This window comes from Musca autumnalis, unplaced genomic scaffold (genome assembly GCF_047663935.1).
Source record: "Musca autumnalis isolate F117 unplaced genomic scaffold, ASM4766393v1 scaffold_1, whole genome shotgun sequence".
In the NCBI taxonomy this organism is placed as follows: domain Eukaryota; kingdom Metazoa; phylum Arthropoda; class Insecta; order Diptera; family Muscidae; genus Musca; species Musca autumnalis.
In genome coordinates, this window is record NW_027411644.1 from 301925746 (window position 1) to 301948109 (window position 22364).

Here is a 22364-nt window from a genome sequence, read left to right on the forward strand (position 1 = left end):
CCCATGTTTGAATGGCATCTTTGGCATCGAACATTTTGCTGGGTGACATATACCAAACATTTTAGTAAGCAAATTTCTGATTCATAGAGCGCGAAATATGTTGCGGCTGGGGGTTGCAACAACACCCATTAGGAAAAGGAAAGAACAACAACAAAATGTAGGGAATGCAGCAACTACCCAGCAAAATTTGAAGGAAGGGGTTCCATGCGATGACGTGATTTCATGGCATCTTTTGTATTGGTTCAAACGAAGTCGTGAAAGATCCGATATTTTCATTAGCATTTGAACCAATGCAAAGGAAGTCGTAAAAGATCCGATCTTTTCATCCGCATTTGAACCCATGCAAAGGAACCCGTGAACGATCCGATCTTTTCATCAGCATTTGAACCCATTCCATCGATCCAATAGAGATGAATTTTGTGTTTTTATTTATACACATTTTCTAAATATATAAGATTAATTATTTACAATAGGTGTGATGTTGTCGGAGACTCGAAATCACAACCAACGTTGTTAAAACTCTCGTCTTAATGATAATGTCACTGCAAAGGGTTGGTTAAAATGACATGCCAAAGCATTAGTGAAAATGACATTCCAAAGCATTGGTGAAAATAACATGATTTGGATCCAGAAATGAATAGCATCTTTTGTGGTTCACTCTCATATAAAATTCATCGATGAAGATGCTAAAAAGATGACATGCCAGATCACATGCACCCATGATTGAATGGCATCTTTGGCATCGAACATTTTGCTGGGTGACATATACCAAACATTTTAGTAAGCAAATTTTTGATTCATAAAGCGCGAAATATGTTGCGGCTTGGGGTTGCAACAACACCCATCAGGAAAAGGAAAGAACAACAACTGGACAGGGAAAAGGAATGAGTATAAATACCGCGTCAAATACATAGGAGCATGCGTAAGATGATATCTAATTGGACCACCAAAGGCCACACCACCAACAATCAGCAATAGAATATCATATTGATTAAAAAAGGCCCCGCCAGGGTGTCTATAAATCCCATCGTAGCCACCAAATTAAAAATAGCCATCAACTATAACTATGCGTACTTACGGCCAATTAATATTGGGGTAACACACCTTCGCGGGACAAGGTCACATTGGGGGATGTCTGTATCAACATATCCATTCCTCCGGCCGATTCTGGGTGGTAATTCGAGTTTGGGAGGGCTGATGTTGCCTTTCATTGTTAACACGCTCCAGAACAAAAATTATTTTTTTGGTTTGGGAAACTCTTGGATGTTGGTTGTGAATGGCGGTCATGACATTATGGTCAAGTATATACTTGGGGACACTTGAGAGGCATTTAGATCGTTTACTACAATTTCTTTAATTTTAACGCAGTAATTAAGCCATGCGGTTTATTTTCTTCTAGTTTGTTTATGTGGGATCAGCTGTTAGCTAGTATACGAGTTTATAGTAAGACGGTGTTGTCAGGTAGGACCTGGAGTAGTTACTGCAGGGTTGTATTTAAATCGAAGGTGGAGAATAGACATATGTTAAAAATTAATTCATAATTTTAATAGCGGTCACTATAGATATTGTTGGTAAGATATTTGACGGTGGCGAAGGATTTTGTATGGTCTTTCCAAGAGAGGGACACTTATATCGAACCGATGGGGGGACAACTGTAGATGTTTCAATATGTTGTTTGAGTGAATAGAAAATTGAATAGAAAAATAGCAATATGGCTTCTAGTCTGAGAAAAAGGAATCTTGCAGGTCAGTCGAAGCTAACAGTGGTAAAGCAATGTTGTCTCAGTGAAGTTTTTCGAAAGCTAAGTTAAAGATTAAAAATGTTTCATCTAAAAGTTTGGTGTGAAACCTTAAAAGCAATCGAATGTTGTATATTTTGATTATTACACTGTGCAACACAAAAATTATTAACCATATTCTGACACCGCAGTGTGATAGAACACCAAAAATGAGAAGACACGGGTCTCGCCGTGTTTCCCTATCTCATCAACTTTCGCGGTTTGAGTCTTTGATGTAGAAAGGGCAATTTAGTCAGGACTATATCTTCCAAACCGTTACGAAATTAGAATTTATCTCAGATGCAAAGTTGTAGCTCTTGTCTTACAGCGTGTTTTTGTAAAAATGTTTGCCCATTCGTTCGTCGACTTCATGAACGAAGACACAATTTGGTTTTCATAGCGGTTGACTTTTGTATTCGTGTGACAAACAAATGAAAGCTTTTTATTTTCGTAATTTTTTTGGTTTTCGTAACAAAATCAGACGAACGAATACGTCAAAAATAAACGAATGGAAAAGATCCATCGTTTTGAATGAAAATTAAATAATTTGAGAAATAAATGGCACAAAACACACGAAAACTGGAGAGGAATGCAATTTTATTTATTTTCATAGAATCACACGCGTATATGTACCAGCGTTGTCAGTATTGGGGATTTTTCCCCAAATTGGGGAATTTATTATTGAAATGGGGGAAAAAAATTCGACTTGGGGAAATGGGGAATTGCTGGGGAAATCTGAAAAATATTTGGGGATTTTTGGGGAATTTCCTTTTTTGAGTAATTATTTCAGATTACCTGAACTTTTTGAATTTCAGTACGTGAATAGCAGTAGCGGACGCGTAACGCACAATAACATGCGTAATATACTAACTAGTCGCAGTTGCAATAATTTATAACAGCTTTGAAGTGTTGTGTTTATCAAGTTGTCTCTTTTTATCGCTTGTGTTTATCTACAACGTGAACACATGCTATCTCATAATTTTGCAAGCAACTGGCATAAATTCAGTGGTGCAGAATAATGTGTGTTTGTATAACAAAAACGTTGATTTTTCAACTTTAAGTACCAGAAGTTGCGTTCTAGTTTCGAACGTTATGTGAAGAGGAGAATAAACAAAAAAAAAATATGTATTTCAGCAGCAAAAATGTCGACACAAATGAACAGTGCAAACAAAAGAAAACATAATGCTGATTGGGAACGTGAAGATTGGGCAAAAGGTAACACATTAATTATTTCAAAGCTTAAATATGTTTTAATATATGTATATTATACCCTCCACCATAGGATGGGGGTATATTAAGTTTGTCACTACGTTTGTAACTACTCGAAATAATCATTGTAGACCCCACAAAGTATATATATTCTTGATCAGCGTGCAATTCTACATCGATATAGCCATGTCCGTCCGTCTGTCCGTCTGTGGAAATCACTCTAGTGTCCGAACGGATTGACGTAGGTTGATAAAATTTTGGGAAAATATGTTATATTTACGTAGGACTTTTGGTATTGAAAGCGGGCTATGTAGGTCCACGCTTTCGTATAGCCCCTATACAAAATGACGCGTGACGCGTTGTCGTTTTAAGGAATTTTTAAGATATTTGGCCCATTTTACCACCGAATTGGTTGTAATTTGGTACTTTGTGTCTCCAGAGGCCAAAAAATATTCCTACCAAAGTTGGGTTATATAGGTCCACGTTTTGGTATAGCCCCCATATAAGGTCCCATATAAAGTACGCGTCATTTTAATATATTTTGAATGTATTAGACCCATTTGACCACAGAATTGGTTGTAATTTGGTATTTTGTGTCTTCAGGGGCCAGAAAACATTCCTACCAAAGTTTGGTTATATAGGTCCACGTTTTGGTATAGCCCCCATATAAGGCTCCATATAAAGTACGCGTCATTTTAATATATTTTGAATGTATTAGACCCATTTGACCACAGAATTGGTTGTAATTTGGTATTTTGTGTCTTCAGAGGCCAGAAAACATTCCTACCAAAGGTGGGTTATATAGGTCCACGTTTTGGTATAGTCCCCACATAAGACCCCTTATAAAGTACGCGTCATTTTAATATATTTTGAATGTATTAGACCCATTTGACCAAATAATCGGTTGTAACTTTGTATTTTGTGTTTCCAGAGGCTAAGAAACATTTCTACCATAAAATGTGTATATAGGTCCATGTGTTGATATAGCCCCCATAATACAATATCTCCCGATTTTCAAAATTAATAATTTAGTCAAGCTCGAGGTCAATGTTGTTGTAAATCTTTATTTATTTTTCTATCGATATTTCGCAATTACATTGTATTGCATCATCAGGATTGTCTACAATAAATAAATAGATGCAAAATCTTACAATATGACCGATGCAAAATACATTGTACAAAAACAAATAACATACCATCTTCGCAAAAATACGTAAAAAAACAAACATAGAAATATTCACTTATAACTAGAGTAGAATCACTACCATCGTCATTTGATGTAAATATTGCACTGCTGTTTTCTTTCATATTGCGATCTGTTTATATTTTTTCTTTTGCCTATGAGACTTCGGTAGCTTAACGCACTATTATCTACGTCACTTTTGAAGTTCATGCGTTTTGTTGTTGGCACATTGAGTATGTGGAGCATTTCTAACGTGTAACGTTTGCCGTGGTGAGTTTCACTGTCTAACACTCTCACTCTCTCTAACTGTGGGTGGTGAGTTGTGTTAGCACAGTGGTTCACTAGTGCTGTCTTTGGTTTTTCGTTCTGGTGCCTTAACTTTGATATTTTGAACGTTTTAGCCTCATTATCACACCGATATGGCTGAAATTTGGTATTTAGTCTTCTTTAGGCGTATAAAACTTTCCCCCAGAAATTTGTAGGTATAGGTCCACGCCATCATATAGCCCCCATAGAACGGTACCTTCCGAATTTCGGTATTTTGAAGGTTGTGGCCACATTAATCCACCGAAATGGCTGAAATTTGTGGTGGAGGGTATAAAAAGTTCGGCCCGACCGAACGTAACGCTTTTCTTACTTGTTTTTTGTTTAGGATGGCTGAAACCTATAACTTTTGCGCCAGAGGCTTTTCGACAAGCCAGTGATGTGAAAAATGGTTCATGGTGTGTTGCTTGTTCATGCGCAGTTTATTCTCAAAAAAAGTCTTAAAGAAGCATAGTGAATCTATGAAACATAAAAGTAATTTTGATTTACTTTATGCAAAAAATACGTTGCATAATTATGGTAAGCATTAAAAACTAAATTTGTTAAAGCATTACATTGAAATATTCTTCTACTTATATCTTCTAGGAATTGTTTGCGACAAAACTGAAGAAAAAATATTGGACATCAAACTAGCAATCTTTATAGCAAGCCATACGTCAATTTCTTGTGTTGATCATCTCACTGACATGCTAAAAACTCTTTCAATAAAAGAGTTTGATAAACATAGATTGCATCGGACGAAATGTACTGCAATTATTAAACATGTCGTTGCTCCTGTATTACTTTCCAAGTTAGTAGATGATGTTGGCGTGTCCAAATATTCTTTAATATTAGATGAGTCCACAGACGTTTCTAGCAACAAATGGATGAGCATGTGCATACGATATTTCAGTAAGGCAAAAGGTATGATCCGAACTGAATTCTTAGGATTATTTCTAGTAGAAGAAGCTACCTCTGAAAAACTTTTAGATGGTTTATTATCCTATATAAAGAAAGTTGGGCTTAATCAAAATAATATATTGGCCCTTGGTACAGATGGAGCCAATAACTTATGTGGAACTCGTAGAGGTTTATATGGACTCATGAGAGAAGATAATCCACAATTGTTGTTAGTAAAATGTACTTGTCATTCTTTACATCTATGTTGCTCCGATGCTTCTAAAGTTTTTCCACCAGGAGTAGAGTATTTAGTTAAGGAGATTTATAAGTATTTTAGTAACAGTCCCCTACGTATTATTAAATACAAACGTGCGTTTGATTTAATAAATACTGGCAGTGACGTCATAAAGTTCAAAAAATTAGTAAAAATAGCCAGTACGAGATGGTTATCATGCGGTTTGGCAATTGACCGTGTACTAGAACAGTGGGTTGAATTGAAATACCATTTTTCCATCATTTCAACTAATGAAGATGACCTAACTGCACAAATGATTTTCGGATTGATGGGCAATAATGAAATCAAACTTTATTTAACATTCATGGCTCCAATTATAAAAGAGATGAATATGCTTAATTTATGTTTTCAAAGCGATAAAATGGACCCGGGAACAGCTTATGATAAATTGCTATTATGCATTTTTTCCCTGTGTAGTCGTATTTTGAAACCATCTATAACTGCCACTTTAAAAGATGAAGAAGATATTGAAAAAATAGTGGAATCGATTGAAAACGACTCGGCATATTTACCATTGGGAGCTATGGATCTAGGCTTTACTTTTGAAAAAGACATAGAATGCTTGGATGTGCCAACAACTAATAAAGTTAAAAAGACCTGTGCCGAATATCTTAAACGCTTGTTAATACAACTGCTGAAACGGATGCCAACAAATATGCGTTTTTTTTTAAACTTACAAGCAATTTTCACCCAATATTTGCTGCAATTCACTGGTTCAACCAAATTTTAGTTCTATAAGAACTTTCTTAGAACCAGTTGTCAGCACAAAAACCTCAATGGATGTTTACGAATCGCAATGGAGAAATATGCTTTCCGTTCCAACAAGTAATGCATGTGTAGAAAGAGTGTTTTCTATTATGAACTCTGTAAAAACCAAGTTTAGAAATAAAATGCAGTATGAGAAGCTATATTGAGAATTAATACTCAATTTTCTAACAACTCCATTTGTTGTAGAAATTTTCACCCACCTAAAGAAATGTTACAACTTTTTCATTATAAAAATTTATATAAATCGAATGAGACTGAAGATTCTGAATCACTTGAAAGTGAAGTTTTTAATATCGTATCTAAAAGACTTAACAAATGTGAAACCAATTTAATTGAATTTCAATGTACAAATTTGAATTATTATTTAGTACAAACTTTTTGTTGATGTTTTCCTTTTTTTAAGTAACTTATGTAAAAATAAACGCATACTAGTCCATAAAATGAATTTCAATATTAAAAGTATAAGAATAAATACTTTACAAATGTGAAACCAATTTAATTGAATTTCAATGTACAAATTTTAAGTATTATTTAGTACAAACTTATTGTTGACGTTTCCCTATTCTTAGGTCACTTATGAAAAATAAAACGCACGAAATAAATTTCAATTGTTAATAACACTAATTTTGGTTTTTGGAAATTATTTATTAAAAAAACGTTTGGGGACTTTTTTTGGGGAAATTCAATAAAATCTGGGGAATTTTGGGGAAAAATTTTGTACAAGTTGGGGAAATGAGGCTGAGAAATACTGGCAACGCTGATATGTACAGTATGCAAAGTTCATATAAAATCGTTATTAATTCCATATCTAATGTGCAAATATGAAACAATTGATGGTAATTACTATAACGAAGAAAGATTTAAGAATAACAAAACAAATTTTTAATTTATTCCGTCATTTAGCTATAGATGGCGCCTTTGTGGGTAGCAAAGTTCGTATTCGTACACCTATGAGTACTATATATTTGGGGTTTTTAAGGACTTTTAAAGCAAAATACCGCCAATTTCTGTTCTTTTATTCTTTTGGAATGCCTCTGATATAGAAATATGTAAAAATAACGATAATTTAATTAAAAATTTTGCATGAATAAAAAGTCGGGCCAAACATTTGAAATTCCTAAGATAAATTTGGTAGATATGATTAACTATGATAATTTATTTCCGAATTTTGGACGAAAATAGCTAATAGCAGTCCTTCTGCAACAATATTTGAGGTCTAATATGAAAATAAATGTTGTCAGCGTTTGGAAATGCAAAAAGCGTAATCCGGGCTTAGGTAAAGTAAACACATTTTTGGTTTCTACTGGGTAAAAATCGCAAGTTTCGTTTTATATTCGACATAAAATGTATTGAAGTTTTATAATACGGTTTCGAAAATCATTTAATGTCAAGACATATCGGAAATTACGAGGAATAATAAAGTATTCAAGAAGAAAATTTCCCCGAAAATGATGCATTTCTTCAATAGGTTAACTCACGTTCTTTCCTGGACAATTTACTTCATTCTTTTGACATTTTTGTACTCATTTTGGATCCTTTGGTAAAGAAATATTATTTTCTAGAAGTAAAAACCATTATTTTTGCAATTTTGACAGCAGTAGAATTTCAGTCGTACGCAGACAGTATGAAAACTTTTACAGTTTCATTGTTCTTCATAATTTCTCACAGTTTTCGACATAAAATGATGTTCGAAACCGTATTCTAAAATTTCAATACATTTTATGTCAAATGTAAGACGAAACTTGCGATTTTTACAAAGTAGAAACCAACAAGTAAAAAAGTATCAGTCGGCTTTGCCGACAGAGGTATACCCTCAGCCTGTGAAAATTGAAACACTTTTTTCACAAAAATCCTATGTATTTAGGGGGTTTCAAAATTTTAGTCGCATGAACCGACAAAAATGTTGATTAGGATTAAAGTTCAAAAATTTTGCGGAAAAGGTACTTAAAGGAATGGACCGATATGGACCATGGGGGTGCCATAGGGGGTTTTTACACCCTTCGGGCTGTTTTCTCAAGCAGTATGGACTTGCCCCTGAAACAACTTTTACCATCGTAATTGAGGCAGCGAATGTAAGTCACCTCAACAAAAATCAGGGTTTAAAGTGAACTTATCCAAAATTTTGTGTGGGAGGTACTCGAAGGAGTTTAGCGATTGAGTCTATATTGGAACCTCATCTAAGTCTGGTAGAAATTTCATAATGTACAAAGAATGGACCAAATCGGTTGCTCCCTTCAAAAGTTATCATACGCACAAATTTTCCGAACATTTTCGAACTTTTGTGGGGGAGGTACCGGAAGGAGTGGACCGATATAATCCATCTTTGAACTTGAACTAAGTTTGGACAAAATATTACGAAAGCCAAATTTTGGACCGAATCGGAAGATCCGTTCGAGAGTTATCTTGCGCTCCAACCACTACACACGGTGTAATAGGGTTTTTTGTAACTTTCAGGCTATTTTCTCAAGAAGTATGGACTTTCCCCTAATGAAACTTACAGCGTCGTATAGAGGACAGCGAATACAACTTGCGTAAACAAAAATCAAAGCGATTCGAGACCAGGTCCTAAACTGAACATATCCGAAGTTTTGTGTGGGAGGTACCCGAAGGAGTGGACCGATTGAGTCCATATTGGAACCTCATCTAAGTTTGGTAGAAATTACACGATGTGCAAAGTATGGACCAAACCGGTTATTCCGTACAAGAGTTATCGTGCGCACAATTTTTGAACATTTGTGGGGGAGGTACCTGAAGGAGTGGACCTATATGGCCCATCTTCGAACTTAAATCGAATCTGGACAAAATATTTCGATACCCAAAATTTGAACCGAATCGATTGATCCGTTCGAGAGTTATCGTGCGCACCAGCCAGCCAGACAGACGGACAGACAGACAGACAGACGGACGGACATTGCTAGATCTACTCAAAATTGTCTGAAACGGATATCGTACAAACATACTTGGGGTCTAAAACCATTATTTCGATGAGGCACATTTTTGGTCGTATCAAAGTGTAAATACCCTCTTTAGCCTAAAGGCTGAGGGTATAAAAATGTCTTTACTTTACCTTAGCCCGGATTACGTTTCTTTGCATTTCCAAATGCTCACAACATTCATTTTCATATTAGACGTCAAATATTGTTGCATTATTATTAGCTATTTTCGTCCAAAATTCGGGAATAAATTATCATAATTAATCATATCTACCAAATTTTTCTTAAATATTTCAAATGTTGGCCCGACTTCTTATTCATGCAAAATTTTTAATTAAATTATCGATATTTTTTCATATTTCTATAGCAGAGGCATTCCAGAAGAATTAATGAACAAAAATTGGCGGTATTTTGCTTCAAAAATCCTTAAAAACCCCAAATATATAGTGCTCATAGGTGTACAAATACGAACTTTGCCACCCACACAGGCGCCATCTATACCTAAATGACAGAATAAATTAAAAATTTGTTTTGAAATTTTTAAATCTTTCCTCTTCATAGTAATTCTTATCAATTGATTCACATTTGCATATTAAATATGTAATTAACAACGACAACATTTTTGTAGTTGACTAGATCCTTAGTTTTTGGGCGGTTGCGTGTCTTTGGACCAGAGTCGGAGAAAAAAGAATAAAAATTGGATATTTTCGAAAGATTTTTGCAACTTTTACCATTAAGAACCGTTCATAGACATTTAGCATATTCCAGAAAGTTGTTTATTGAAGCCTTTGCTACACTATTGTGGTTGATTGTTTTCTTGCATTTTGAACGGTTTAATATCTATGGAGCAGAAGCCGAGAACAGAGGATAAAAATCGCAATTGTTTTGCTATTTTGACCATTAAGACCTGTTCCTTCAGGGTACGTATATTCTAGAAAGATGTTTATTGAGATAAGAGGTACATTTTTGAAGTTGGTTGTTTGCTTCAAATTTGATCGGTTTGATAGCTGTATAACAAAACTTGAGAAAAATTTTAAAAGAAATTTGACCATGGCGATTTTGGCCTTGCAGATGAAGTTTGATGGATTATATGTGTTCACAATTTCTGTTCTTTAAGACAAGAGCTACAACTTTGCCTCTGAGATAAATTCAAATTATAGTCCTGACTAAATGACCATTTTTACATCAAAGCTTTGGAGGCCTATAACCGCGAAAAACGGCCAGACACGTGTCTTCTCATTTTTGGTGTTCTATCGCACTGTGGATTCAGAATATGGTTAATAAAACATGACTCAAAAAATTACACACAGTGTTATTTGTGGATCAAACGTGAGTAAATGGTGCAGCCTGTCCGTTTCGGTGAAACTGAGAATTTTGGAGTTTAAAATATTCAACGGCATTGCCTAATAGGAAGTGCTAAGTAATCCGTACTGTTTTGTGCAGACCTTAAATAGAATAAGTTCAGACGATTATAGGACTTTTGCCCTAATTTATGGCCGAGCGCCATCTTAACGACAGCAGGTACAACATCTTGTTAGAAAGGTAGGCAAGACAGGAGTAGCATCATAATCAGAACGTACATACAATACAACAATTGAAATTTTCAGCTCAAACGGACCAGAAGCTCGTGAATTTAAAGGAAAGGAGAATACTGTCCATCCAGTATCCTCCCGGTCAAGTCTTGGAACCCTCATTACGAAGTTGTACCGTAAAGATAAGTGCGAGTATAAGGTCAGTACAAAAGTGATATACGCAAAGCGCCTAAAAGGCTGCTGTGGCTCCACTGAAGGCAATAAATAATAAAACTGTTATAAAGAGCCCCCGAATTTTATTCGATTCAACTAAAACAAGTTTATCTACACATACATATACACGGCTATTTGAGCTTATTTCTGTTTTATTGACCAGGTAGCCGCATTACAAAGATAGGAATCAAAATTTCGTGAGGCAAATAGTCCTTCAATTACTACTATAAGAGAGCTCGCTTAGGTAGTCGATTTAGCTTGCGATTAGGCAGTGATTAAGGCTGTCATCCTAGACTCTGTAGTGCTAAAATATTTAAATAATGTTTAAGAATTCGTTAACATGTATGAGTATTAAAAGAGAATTTTTTGGTATGTTTTTTTAGTTTTAATAAAAGAATAATTATGTAAACCTAGTACCATTAATAATGAAGGCTTAAGTTTATTCATTGTGTTAATACTACAGTGACCTGGTAAGTATGGTGTAGGTGTATTTGGGACCATGGGTAAACATTGTTATGTTTTTGTTTTGGATGCCATGGTCATGGTAAGTAGGGCATTAAGGGGAGCTAGCCCATCTGAGCTCCATTTCTGTGTGCGTGTGTGTAAGCGCTCTTATCAATAGTGGATTTTTTTGTTTGTCTATTTTTGTTTATACCCTGCACCACTATGTGGAAAGGGTATTATAAGTTTGTTTTGGTAAAAATTGTAACACCGCTAAATATTCGTCGGAGACCCCGCCTGTCCATTATAAATTGTAATCAAACTCCAAGTCGCAATTGTGGACCGATCATCACGAAATTTTGTATGGAGGTCGGGTTCAGACCAGAATAGATCCCTATTTTTATTGGTGATGATCGTGAAGTATTTAGCGGCTGAAATGGACCAAAAACATAATATTTATCCAATTTTGTTGCGGCTCTGTAGGTCGCAATAATAGTCGGATTAACGAAATTTTAAACAAGGTAAGGGTATATGCGGAGAAGAAGCTTGCAATTTGATATGATGATCAGATAATATTTAGAGGGTTAAATGGACCACACCTCGTGTGTGAAAATTGTGAAAATTATTAATATACAGATTATATCTTTATTCTTGGAAGACATATTCCGGGTAAGTAAGCTATGCTTCGAAAATAAACTTTTGACCTTTCTATTGATGCCAATTGTGTTGGTGTACATGATCAGATAACAGAGTTACAGCCTTATATATCCAATTATTTGTTTGCATTGTAATAATAAACACGCTAGAGGTCGCAATTATAACTCAATAGTCACAAAATTTTGCACGAGGTAAGACTTTAGGTCGAAGAAGGTGCCTACAATTTTGGATAATGATCTGATATTATTTAGCGGGTGAAATGGACCATTACTTTTGTATAAAATATATAAACATTTTATATTTGGTCCATATTTTAATTTCTGGAGGGCATATACCGCCAAAGTAGCCTACATATGAAAAAATAATGAGTTTGGTAGATAACGGGGCTACGGCCTAATAATATAAGTGGGTTTTCTGTAGAGAACCACATTTTCCTCCCATGCTAGAAAAGTTTGAGTTACTACCTTTTTGTTGAACCGGTGCGATATATTGCAGCAAGGGGTCGCATCGCCACGTTTTTTCAAAATGTACTCGGTGTCGCTACCGTTAAAGGTTTTTTGAAATATTAATTTTGGTGATGGTGAAGCCACCCACTGACCTCTTCCTGGCCTATAATTTTGGGATTTATACATACAACAACTTACAGCCAAGTCCGAACGGCGCGCCCTAAGACACATGGCAGAAATACTCAGTCAATATTACTAAGGGTTATTTCGCAACCTTTGGTCGATTCCCCGGCCAGGAAATGTTGGCGACATTTTCTGAGTATTTCGGTCATGTAAAACTTCTCTACAAGTGGTGGTTTAGGGCACGCCGTTCGGACTCGGCGATAAACTGTAAGTCCCCATATCAGGAAATATGAATCGGTGTGTACTCATTGATATGGGAGAAGTCTCCCTTGTCCCTTGTGGAACAATTATGTGATAAGGTGCCAGAATCCACCAAGTTATTTCTTGCAATAAGTTTATTTGTTCCATAAATGATTTTTGATTTGCTGAAAGCTAATTTCCAGGGTAGAGGGGTAGGTATCACATGGTCGGCCCCGTCCGACTATAGTCTTTGCTTACTTGTTTTTATTATTTTTGTTTTGCAATCTACATTTTTATTTGGTAACGGGTGCTAAGTAGGGTGTTGGGTTTGAATCCCACCTAGACGTTTCAAGGAGTTAGCCGGGGTTACACCCAAGATGATTGGGGTTGGCAAAATGGAGGTACCCCGACGTCCCGCAACAAATATTTAATTACGTTAAACTAAGTTTGGAAGAAATGTTTGAAAAAGTTTGAGAGTTATGTTGCTCTATCCATTTTAGTATGTGCCGGCAGGGTTTATTTAAGCCTTTGGGCCATTATCTCAGAAAGTATGAACTTACTCCGGGAAAAATAAAATTTAAATAAATAAAATTTTAATGTTTAGTGAAAAATAGTTCAAAACGATCAGAGAGGAGCTCTAAAATCTTTACTTTTTCCGAATTTTGAGTGCGAGGTACCCGAAGGACTGAACCGATATAGTCCATATTCCAACCTTATACATGACTGTATGAAATAATACGATGGGCGAAGTTTGGACCAATCAGAGACTCCCTGCAAGAGTTAACGTACAGATTTGCTATTTCATTTGGTGACGCCAGAGCTTCTTGGAAATTGTAGGCCATTATCTCAGGAAGTATAGACTTACTCCGGAAAAAATTGTAATGTTTTTATAGGGATGGCGAAAACAACCTTCTGCAAAAAATTTTAAATAGATCCGTGACGAGTCTTCAAACTGCACTTTTCTCAAATTTTGTGTGGGAAGTACCCGAAGGACGGGACCGATATAGTACACGTTCAGACCTGACCGATTGAACAAAATATTGCAAAGGTTCGAATCGATTGATCCGTTCGAGAGTTATCGTGCGCACCAGCCAGACGAACGGACAGGCAAAATTCGACTCCAAATTATTTGATAAGCATTTTGTCCTAGCATTTTGTGGGTCACATTTTTGGTCGTATCAAAGTGTACAAACTCTAGCTTTTAGGCTAAGGCTTTATGTATAAAAACGATCCTGACTGAGAACAGAGTATCCCAGGCGGTAGTTAGAAATATCAGCTGCTGCAAAGAAATTTTTGCGTTGAGAGAAAATGTTCAAGAACATTTGACAATATGTGGTGAATGAAAACGGACGACAGCAATTTTCTTTTTTTGAAAAGGTAACGTTTACGTAACTCTGCTACCGATCTCAAAACTTTACATGGGGTTCTATTGAAAGTGATAATTCGCTTTGTGTCGTTTCACTTTGAGTCGCATTTCTTCGAAACGTATTGACGAGGCAAAGCGAGGTCTTGGTGTACTTTAAGTGAATCAGTTTAACAACAACAACTACTACTGTGTTGAATTAACTATAATCATGAAATTATCGCATAGTCTCAATTGTCCATGTTTACTTTGAAATTGTTATTGTTGTACCTTCTCTAATTAGTTTATCATTCAGTTGTAGCTTACATTGTGACGTCATTCATTATGTATTACCCCTTCTACTCTCTCGTATTTATGACCATTTCTTGTTTTCTTATTTACACTTACCCGCCAGTGTGTATCTGCATCTACGAATGGATTTCGTTTGAACACTGGAGAACTTCCCAGATTGAGGAACCTAGAACAATCTTTCAGAAAACTATTATAAACATGAGAGAATAACAGGTGGGTTAGTGAGTTGTAAATCAGACCGCGAATTAAAATCCTCAATTAGTAAAGAAGCAATTCGTTAATTAAGCAAGGTGTAAATTAAAGGTATGGTCACATTAGGCAAATATTTGCTCCAGGGGCAGGCAGTGTGTGCTTACTGAGAGCAAGTGAGCGTAAATAATGCATTGGAATTTATGCTCACTTGCTTTCAGTAGTGTGCGCTTATCGATCGCTGGAGCAAATATTTGCCTAGCGTGACCTTACCTTAAGCAATGTAAAGCTGTGTGCTTAGTGGAGTGCTTAGTTAAAGTAAAGTCAATATAGCATTGTAGAATCGTAGTCTAAACGAACTTTCGTCATATTTGGTACGAATCGTATCGGAAAATAAAAAAAACAACATCCACACGGGATTTGGTTAAGCCTAATTCCGTAATGCCATTATTAAATCAAAAAGTGTGGAGTTGCAAATTTAAATTAAAGGCTCGGAAGAATTGGAAATCTATTCTTAAACCGGTTTATGTTATATATTTTCCCAAATAAATAAATTTTCTTGCACATTTAACCTACAAAGCATTTATAATATTTATGTAACAATTGTGAAATTGTCAATTTCTAAATAATTTTGGCTTCTTATCAACAAATTTTATTAGTTGTTTGACCCATTTATTTATTGGTGATGTGTTTTCTCTATATAATATTTTTAAATTTCATTATTTTTGCCACAAAATTTTTGCATAAAAATCCTAAATATTTATGTCATCAATTAAATTTTTATTGGATTCAATTTAAACGCAAATCGTTATTGCTTTCCGCATTTTCTTTCTCTTCTACAGTTTTTTGTCTATCAAATTTGTCAATTTGCAAATGATTTGCCCATAAAAGCGTAACCAATGGCTGACGATATTGATTGAACTAACTGATGATACAACATGAAATTAATGAAATTTGTTTGGCCATTTTGTGCCAAAATCAAATGCAAAGAATAATTTTGTTTTACCAAAACACTCACACCCACCCATTCTTCCTCCGAGGGCATAAAGTCCATGTGAGTCAGAAATAGCAGCTCATAATTGTTTGAATGGCTCACGTACTTGGTGGCACACACATTCGGAAAGGCAGGGTGGGGAGGTAGGAACAAAAATGAGTGTGTTTTGGCAAATATTTGCTCATATTTAAAACTCTTATGACTCCCTGCCTCCCATCCTCACTGCTTAGGTTTTATTTCTCTGTAGTAGCGGCAGTAATTGCGGCAGCTTGCCGCTCTTGGCCGTAAATAAGTTATCTGATAAAGGTTATATGTATTTACTACTGCTGCCTTGTTTTGTGCTTTCTTTATGCCTCACTTGGCCTGTGAATTGATTAATGAGAGCGAGATTCGCATGGCTGACTGACTGGTTGGTTGGTTGACTGTCGGATCTGACTGTTAATCGCCGCATTAAGTTGCGTAAAATAAATGTTTAATAAAGTTAATCGCCTTTTGTGTTCGTGTTTATACGCCATTGCGCCAATGAATGATGAGGATAAAACAGAAACAAACATAACAGAGAAATAATTGTCGTCGTCCTCCTAACGTTGTCAGGGCAACATCAATGGTTGTTGGACAATTACTATGTTCACAGAACGATGAACCATGGAATCTGAGCCGCTGCCGCACATTAACTTATTTTATTCTACCTCTATCGTTGCTCTTGCTGTGCCATTTAACGGGGGAACCATGGAAATTGGCAAAACAAAACATAATTGCCATAAAAACCAACAAAGAATAATTGATAGCATAGATTTAATATCTTCATCGTGGGCATTATCGAGCATTTTTATGCCGATATATTTGTCTCTTATGACTTGTTTTATGGCTTTTTTGCTTTTTTGCTTTGTTGTTTATTCTATGTTTAATCGATTATCCTTTGTATAATTATCAAAGGAGAGAGTTCTTTACCTGGTAAGGGGATGAAGGAAAAAATACATTCATTATTTAACAAATGGACCAAGTGATTTACGCATGGTTTTTTCTAAGTTAAGATTCGGGATTATTAATGTCGGATTGTGTATGTAATAAATTATTTTATGGAACAATTAAATCTATCTTATGTATTAATACATACGAATATACATACAGGCCAATTATGTATGTTAAATTAAAATATTATTCATTCAAATATTGAACGAATAAAAAGTTTTTGGTTAAGACAAGTATAACTGGAGATATTTTTCCGAAAACTTTACTTTTGTTCCTTTAGTTTTTTAATGGTAAAAGTTTACCCGAAAAGTAAAGGAACGAAATAATGGTAGATCTGGTAGCAATGTCAAAAAGAAACATAACTATTAAATTTTCTTCTTTTATTTCACAGGTTTTAATTTTGTTTTGTCCAAAAATCAGTTCTACCATTTTTTATACATACATACATATGTTCCCACAACATCCCTGAAGGGACAAGGGAGACTTCTCTCATATCAATGAGTGCACGCCGATTCATATTGGCTCAATGATATGGGACCTACTTTTTATTGCCGAGTCCGAACGGCGTGTCTTACGACACCACTTTGTAGAGAAGTTTTTCATGGCTTAAATACTCAGGAAATGTCGCCGGCATTACTGAGGGGGAATTTTGCCACCGTTGAAAATTTGATGTTGCTTGGCCTGGGATCCGAACCGCAGACCTTCTGAGTGCAAGGCGGACGTGCTAACCATTGCACCACGGCGGCCCCCACAATTTTTTATACCATCAGCATTTATGCTAACGAGGGTATATACACTTATAATAATTGTTCCACAAACATCCCAGATTGGACAAGGGAGACTTCTCTCATATCAATGAGTGCACCCCGATTCATATTAGCTCAATGATATGGGACCTACTGTTTATCGCCGAGTTCGAACGGCGTGTCTACTACACCACTTGTTGAGAAGTTTTACAAGGCTGTAATATTCAGGAAATGTCGCCAACATCACTGAGGGATATTTTGCTACCGTTGAAAAATGTTTCATGTAGCTTGGCCGGGGAATCGAACCCACGACCTTTAGCGTGCAAGGCGGGTGTGCATACCATTGCACCACGGTGGCACCCCTTTCATACGGGCAAAATGTGCCTCATCGAAATAATGGTTTTAGACCCCAAGTATGTTTGGACGAAATGTGTTTCCGACAATTTGGAGTCGATTTAGCAATGTCCGTCCGTCTGTATGTCTGGCTGGCTGGTGCGCACGATAACTCTAGAACGGATGAACCGATTTGGTCCAAAATTTGTCATTCGCAATATTTTGTCCAAACTAAGTTTAAGTTCGAAGATGGTTCTATCGGTCCACTAATTCCGGTACTTCCCCCACAAAAGTTCGAAAATGTTCGGAAAATTTGTGCGCACACTAACTCTTGAAGAAAATAACCGATTTGGTCCAAAGTTTGCACATCGTGAAATTTCTACCAAACTTGGATGAGGTTCCAATATGGACTCAATCGGTCCACGCCTTCGGGTACCTCCCACACAAATTTCGGAAAAGTTCAGTTAAGGACCTTTTCATTTCATTTTCAGTTTCATCAGGGGCAAAACCCTACTTCCTGAGAAAATAGCCTGAAAGGTTCAAAAGATTACTCTCGAACGATCTGCCGATTCGATCCAAAATTTGGCCTTCATAATATTTTGTCCAAACTTAGTTTAAGTTCGAAGATAAGCCATATCGGTTCACTCCTTCAGGTACCTCCCCCACAAAAGTTCAAAAATTTTCGGAAAAATTGTGCGCACGATAACTCTTGAAGGGACGTAGCGATTTGGTCCATACTTTACGCATCCTAATATATCTACCAGATATAGATCAGGTTGGAATATGGACTATATTTGCTTATTCCTTCAAGTACCTCCCACACAAAATTTCGGATAAGTTCACTTTAAGACCTGCTCTTGACTAACTTTGATTTCTGTTGAAGCAACTTGCAATCGCTGTCTCAATTACAACGGTAAAAATTTTTTCAGTGGCAAGTCTATATTTCTTGGGAAACCAGCCCGAAAGTTGTAAAAAACCCCTATGGCACCATATGTAGTAGTTGGAGAGCACAATAATTCTCGAACTGATAGACCAATTTGGTCTAAAATTTGGCCTTCGTCATATTTTTTTCAAACTTAGTTTAATTTCTAAAATTGCCCATATCGGTCCTCTCCTTAGGATACCTCCACCACAAAAGTTCAACATTTGTGTCCAAGTGCAGTGTTCGGAGATCCTTTGGAAATTTATACCGATGATCTACAGCCATATTATGTTTTCCGAGGACAAGTCCATGCTTCCTGGCATACTGTTCCAACAGGTGTACCATAACCCACTGAAATGACTAGTGGGCGCGATATCTATCGAAAAGATATGACTCTCAAAATAAGATCCACTTTCGTAATGCACTATGTCGGTCCATTCCCTCCTCCGCAAAACTTTTGAAATTTAATCCTAATCCACATTTTTGTCGGCAAGTTCAAATGTCCAAAAATTGCCAGAAAATTCTGAAAAGACCCTAAATACATTCGATCTGTCCGTAGAGGAAAGTTCCAATTCACATAGGCTGAGTGTATATCTCTGTCGGCAAAGCCGATTGATACTTTTTTACTTGTTACCCGAAGAAATTTGTCTGGTAGCCTGTGGTAGAAAAGAAAGACATTTTTGCTCTCTCTCACTCTTTTAAAAATTGCTTACACTTTTACCACCTTTTGGGGTTGAGGAACGGTTTTGCAGGTTAAAAATGGTAATATGTAAAAGAATACAACTTTTAACAGACGAGCAGAAGTTTACCATAAGTACGTTAGGGCCAAATACAATCGGTCCGTTGTGAGTCGCGTCACGCGTTAAAAACAGTAACCACATGAAGTCTTCAAAATAAATCTTGGCATCACTAAAATTTTTTCATGAGATTGCCCAATGGGTCGATTTTATTTGGCCCCTTAAGGCCTCGGCACATACGGTCCCTTTGAGTGCCGCGTTACAACAACCACATGAAAACTTCAAGAAGAAACTTGGCATCACGACTCACAACGGACCGTATGTGCTGAGGCCTTTAGTGTTGAGCCTACCCACAAGGGTGGACCAATTTCAGTGAGACTTTACTTACTTCCTCAGTTGGCCCTCTACAGGATATTTTTCTTATAAGCCGAACTACAAAAAGAGTTCCATTCCCTTCTATTTGTTGCTTTATTTCTCCAATTTTGAAATACCGGGTTTTTCAATCTCGTCTTTCACTTGATTACTCCATGAAGCCTTGGCCTTCCACTTTTGCACGGCCCGTATTTATACCCTTCTTCGCTGATTCATCATCGCTCATTCTTATGGCATGGCCTACTCAACGCATTCGTTGTATCTCCTTAGGTTTAGTTATACCGATGTCGTTGCTTAACCGATACATTTCGTTTTTCATACAACGCACAGTGGTCAAAATTCTTTAACTTTTGAACGGATGGAGATATTTTCATAATTCTTTGTTTTGTTTAAAAGAAAACACAATCAGCTTTCCGGAAGTTAAAAACGGTCATTTTTTGATTTTTTTAAATTATTTTTTTTTTAATTTAAAATTTGTTCAAAAATTAAGAAAAAAAAAAACAAGTAAGAAAGTATCAGTCAGATTGGCCGACAGAGGTGTACCCTCAGCCTGTGTGAATTGAAAAACCTTTTTCTCTAAAAACGTATGTATTCAGGGGGTCTTCAGAATATTGGGCGTATGAACTTGCCGACAAGGACATTGATTAGGATACGAGGGCAGTTCGGAAACTTCATAGCCTAGCACAAAAAGCGCGATATAAACAGAAAAAAGTTAAGTGTTTTGGAAACTTCCATCTCTGTTATGAACAAATGTTAAATTTTGTTTCTATCTGGCAACTCCTTCATATAGAAACAGGTGTTCAAAAAAGACGCACCCGCAATATTTTTACAATGGAAAAATTAGAAATGCCTGCTGTCATTAAATATTTACATAAAAAAGGTTTATCGGGACAAGAAATTCATAATGATATGGTGAATGTGTTAGGTAAAAGTGCTCCTTCATATGCAACAGTGAAAAATTGGGTTGCTGAATTTAAAGGTGGTCGTACAAGCATTGAAGATGAACCACGTAGTGGACGTCCAAAAAAAAAAAAACAGCAACAACAACAGAAATTGTAGCCAAAGTGCATGATATGGTATTAAATGATCGACGAATGAAAGTGCGTGAAATTGCTAATATCATGGACATCTCAAATGATCGAGTCCATTTAATTTTGCATGAAGAACTACAGATGAAAAAGCTTTCTGCAAGATGGGTGCCGCATTTGTTAACAGTCGATCAAAAACGCATAAGAATGAACATTTCTCAAGCTTGTTTGGATCGTTTTAAGCGAAATAAAATGGATTTTAAGCATCGTTTCATAACTGTTGATGAGACATGGATCCACCACTATACTCCAGAGACAAAAGAACAATCCAAACAATGGACTGAAGCTGGAGAAAGTGCCCAAAGAAGGCAAAAACAATTCAATCGGCTGGTAAGGTTATGGCAACGGTTTTTTGGGACTTCAAAGGTATTTTACTGATTGACTATCTGCAAGAGTGTAAAACAATAAATTCAGAGTACTATTGCAACCTTTTGGATCAATTAAATGTACAAATTCGAGAAAAACGTCCTGGCTTACAACACAAAAAAATAATTTTTCATCAAGACAACGCACCAGCGCACAAGAGTGTTTTAACAATGGCTAAAATCAACGAATTAAAGTACGAATTGCTTGACCACCCACCTTATTCTCCTGATTTAGCTCCCAGTGACTTTTACTTGTTCCCAAATCTAAAAAAATTCCTTGCTGGCAAGCGTTTTACCTCAAATGAAGATGCAATTACAGTTGTAAACCACTATTTTGAAGACCTTGAGGAAAACTATTTTAATCGAGGGATAGAATTGCTAGAAAAGCGTTGTACTAAGTGTATTGAAGTTTCAGGAGATTATATTGAAAAATACAAATATTTTTGAAAAACTAACTATTCTCTTTCATTGATAGGCTAAAAAGTTTCCGAACCGCCCTCGTAATATACTCACCAAGGCCTTTCTTCCCCAAGAGGAATTTTCCGTGCCCCATACTTTCACCTCCATTTTGTTGCACAGTGTTATCTAATCTAATCTAAAAAAATGTGTTCAGCGAGGTGAAAGGTACCACATACGGGGCTATATCAAAGAGTCAACCTATCTTTAATTTTTTTGGCGGAAAAGTTTTATAGCTGCAGGGAACTTCAAGTGTCAAATTGAGGGTAGTTTCATTAAAACAATGTAGAACCTCAAAAATGGAGCCATGTTGACGAATTTTAGTGAAGAAATTTCGTGACCACTGAAAATTCCCGAAAATCGGGAGGTACAGTTATATGGGGGGATATACCAAAACATGGACCTATATTGACGATTATTTTTGAATAGACAAAATTGTAGTTAAAATTCGCAAAATACCGATCATTACAGCTAGTTCGGTTTAAAATTGCAGCTAAAATTCTCAAAATACCGAAA

General features: G+C 36.2%; 1 long non-coding RNA gene across 1 annotated transcript; it reads left to right on the forward strand.

Moving 5' to 3' along the window:
* Positions 1-2853: 2853 nt before the first annotated feature.
* Positions 2854-5658, forward strand: LOC141391391 (uncharacterized). The gene is made up of 3 exons (XR_012409633.1): positions 2854-2992; positions 4822-5012; positions 5079-5658. It is a non-coding gene; the product is annotated as an uncharacterized lncRNA (long non-coding RNA).
* Positions 5659-22364: the final 16706 nt, after the last annotated feature.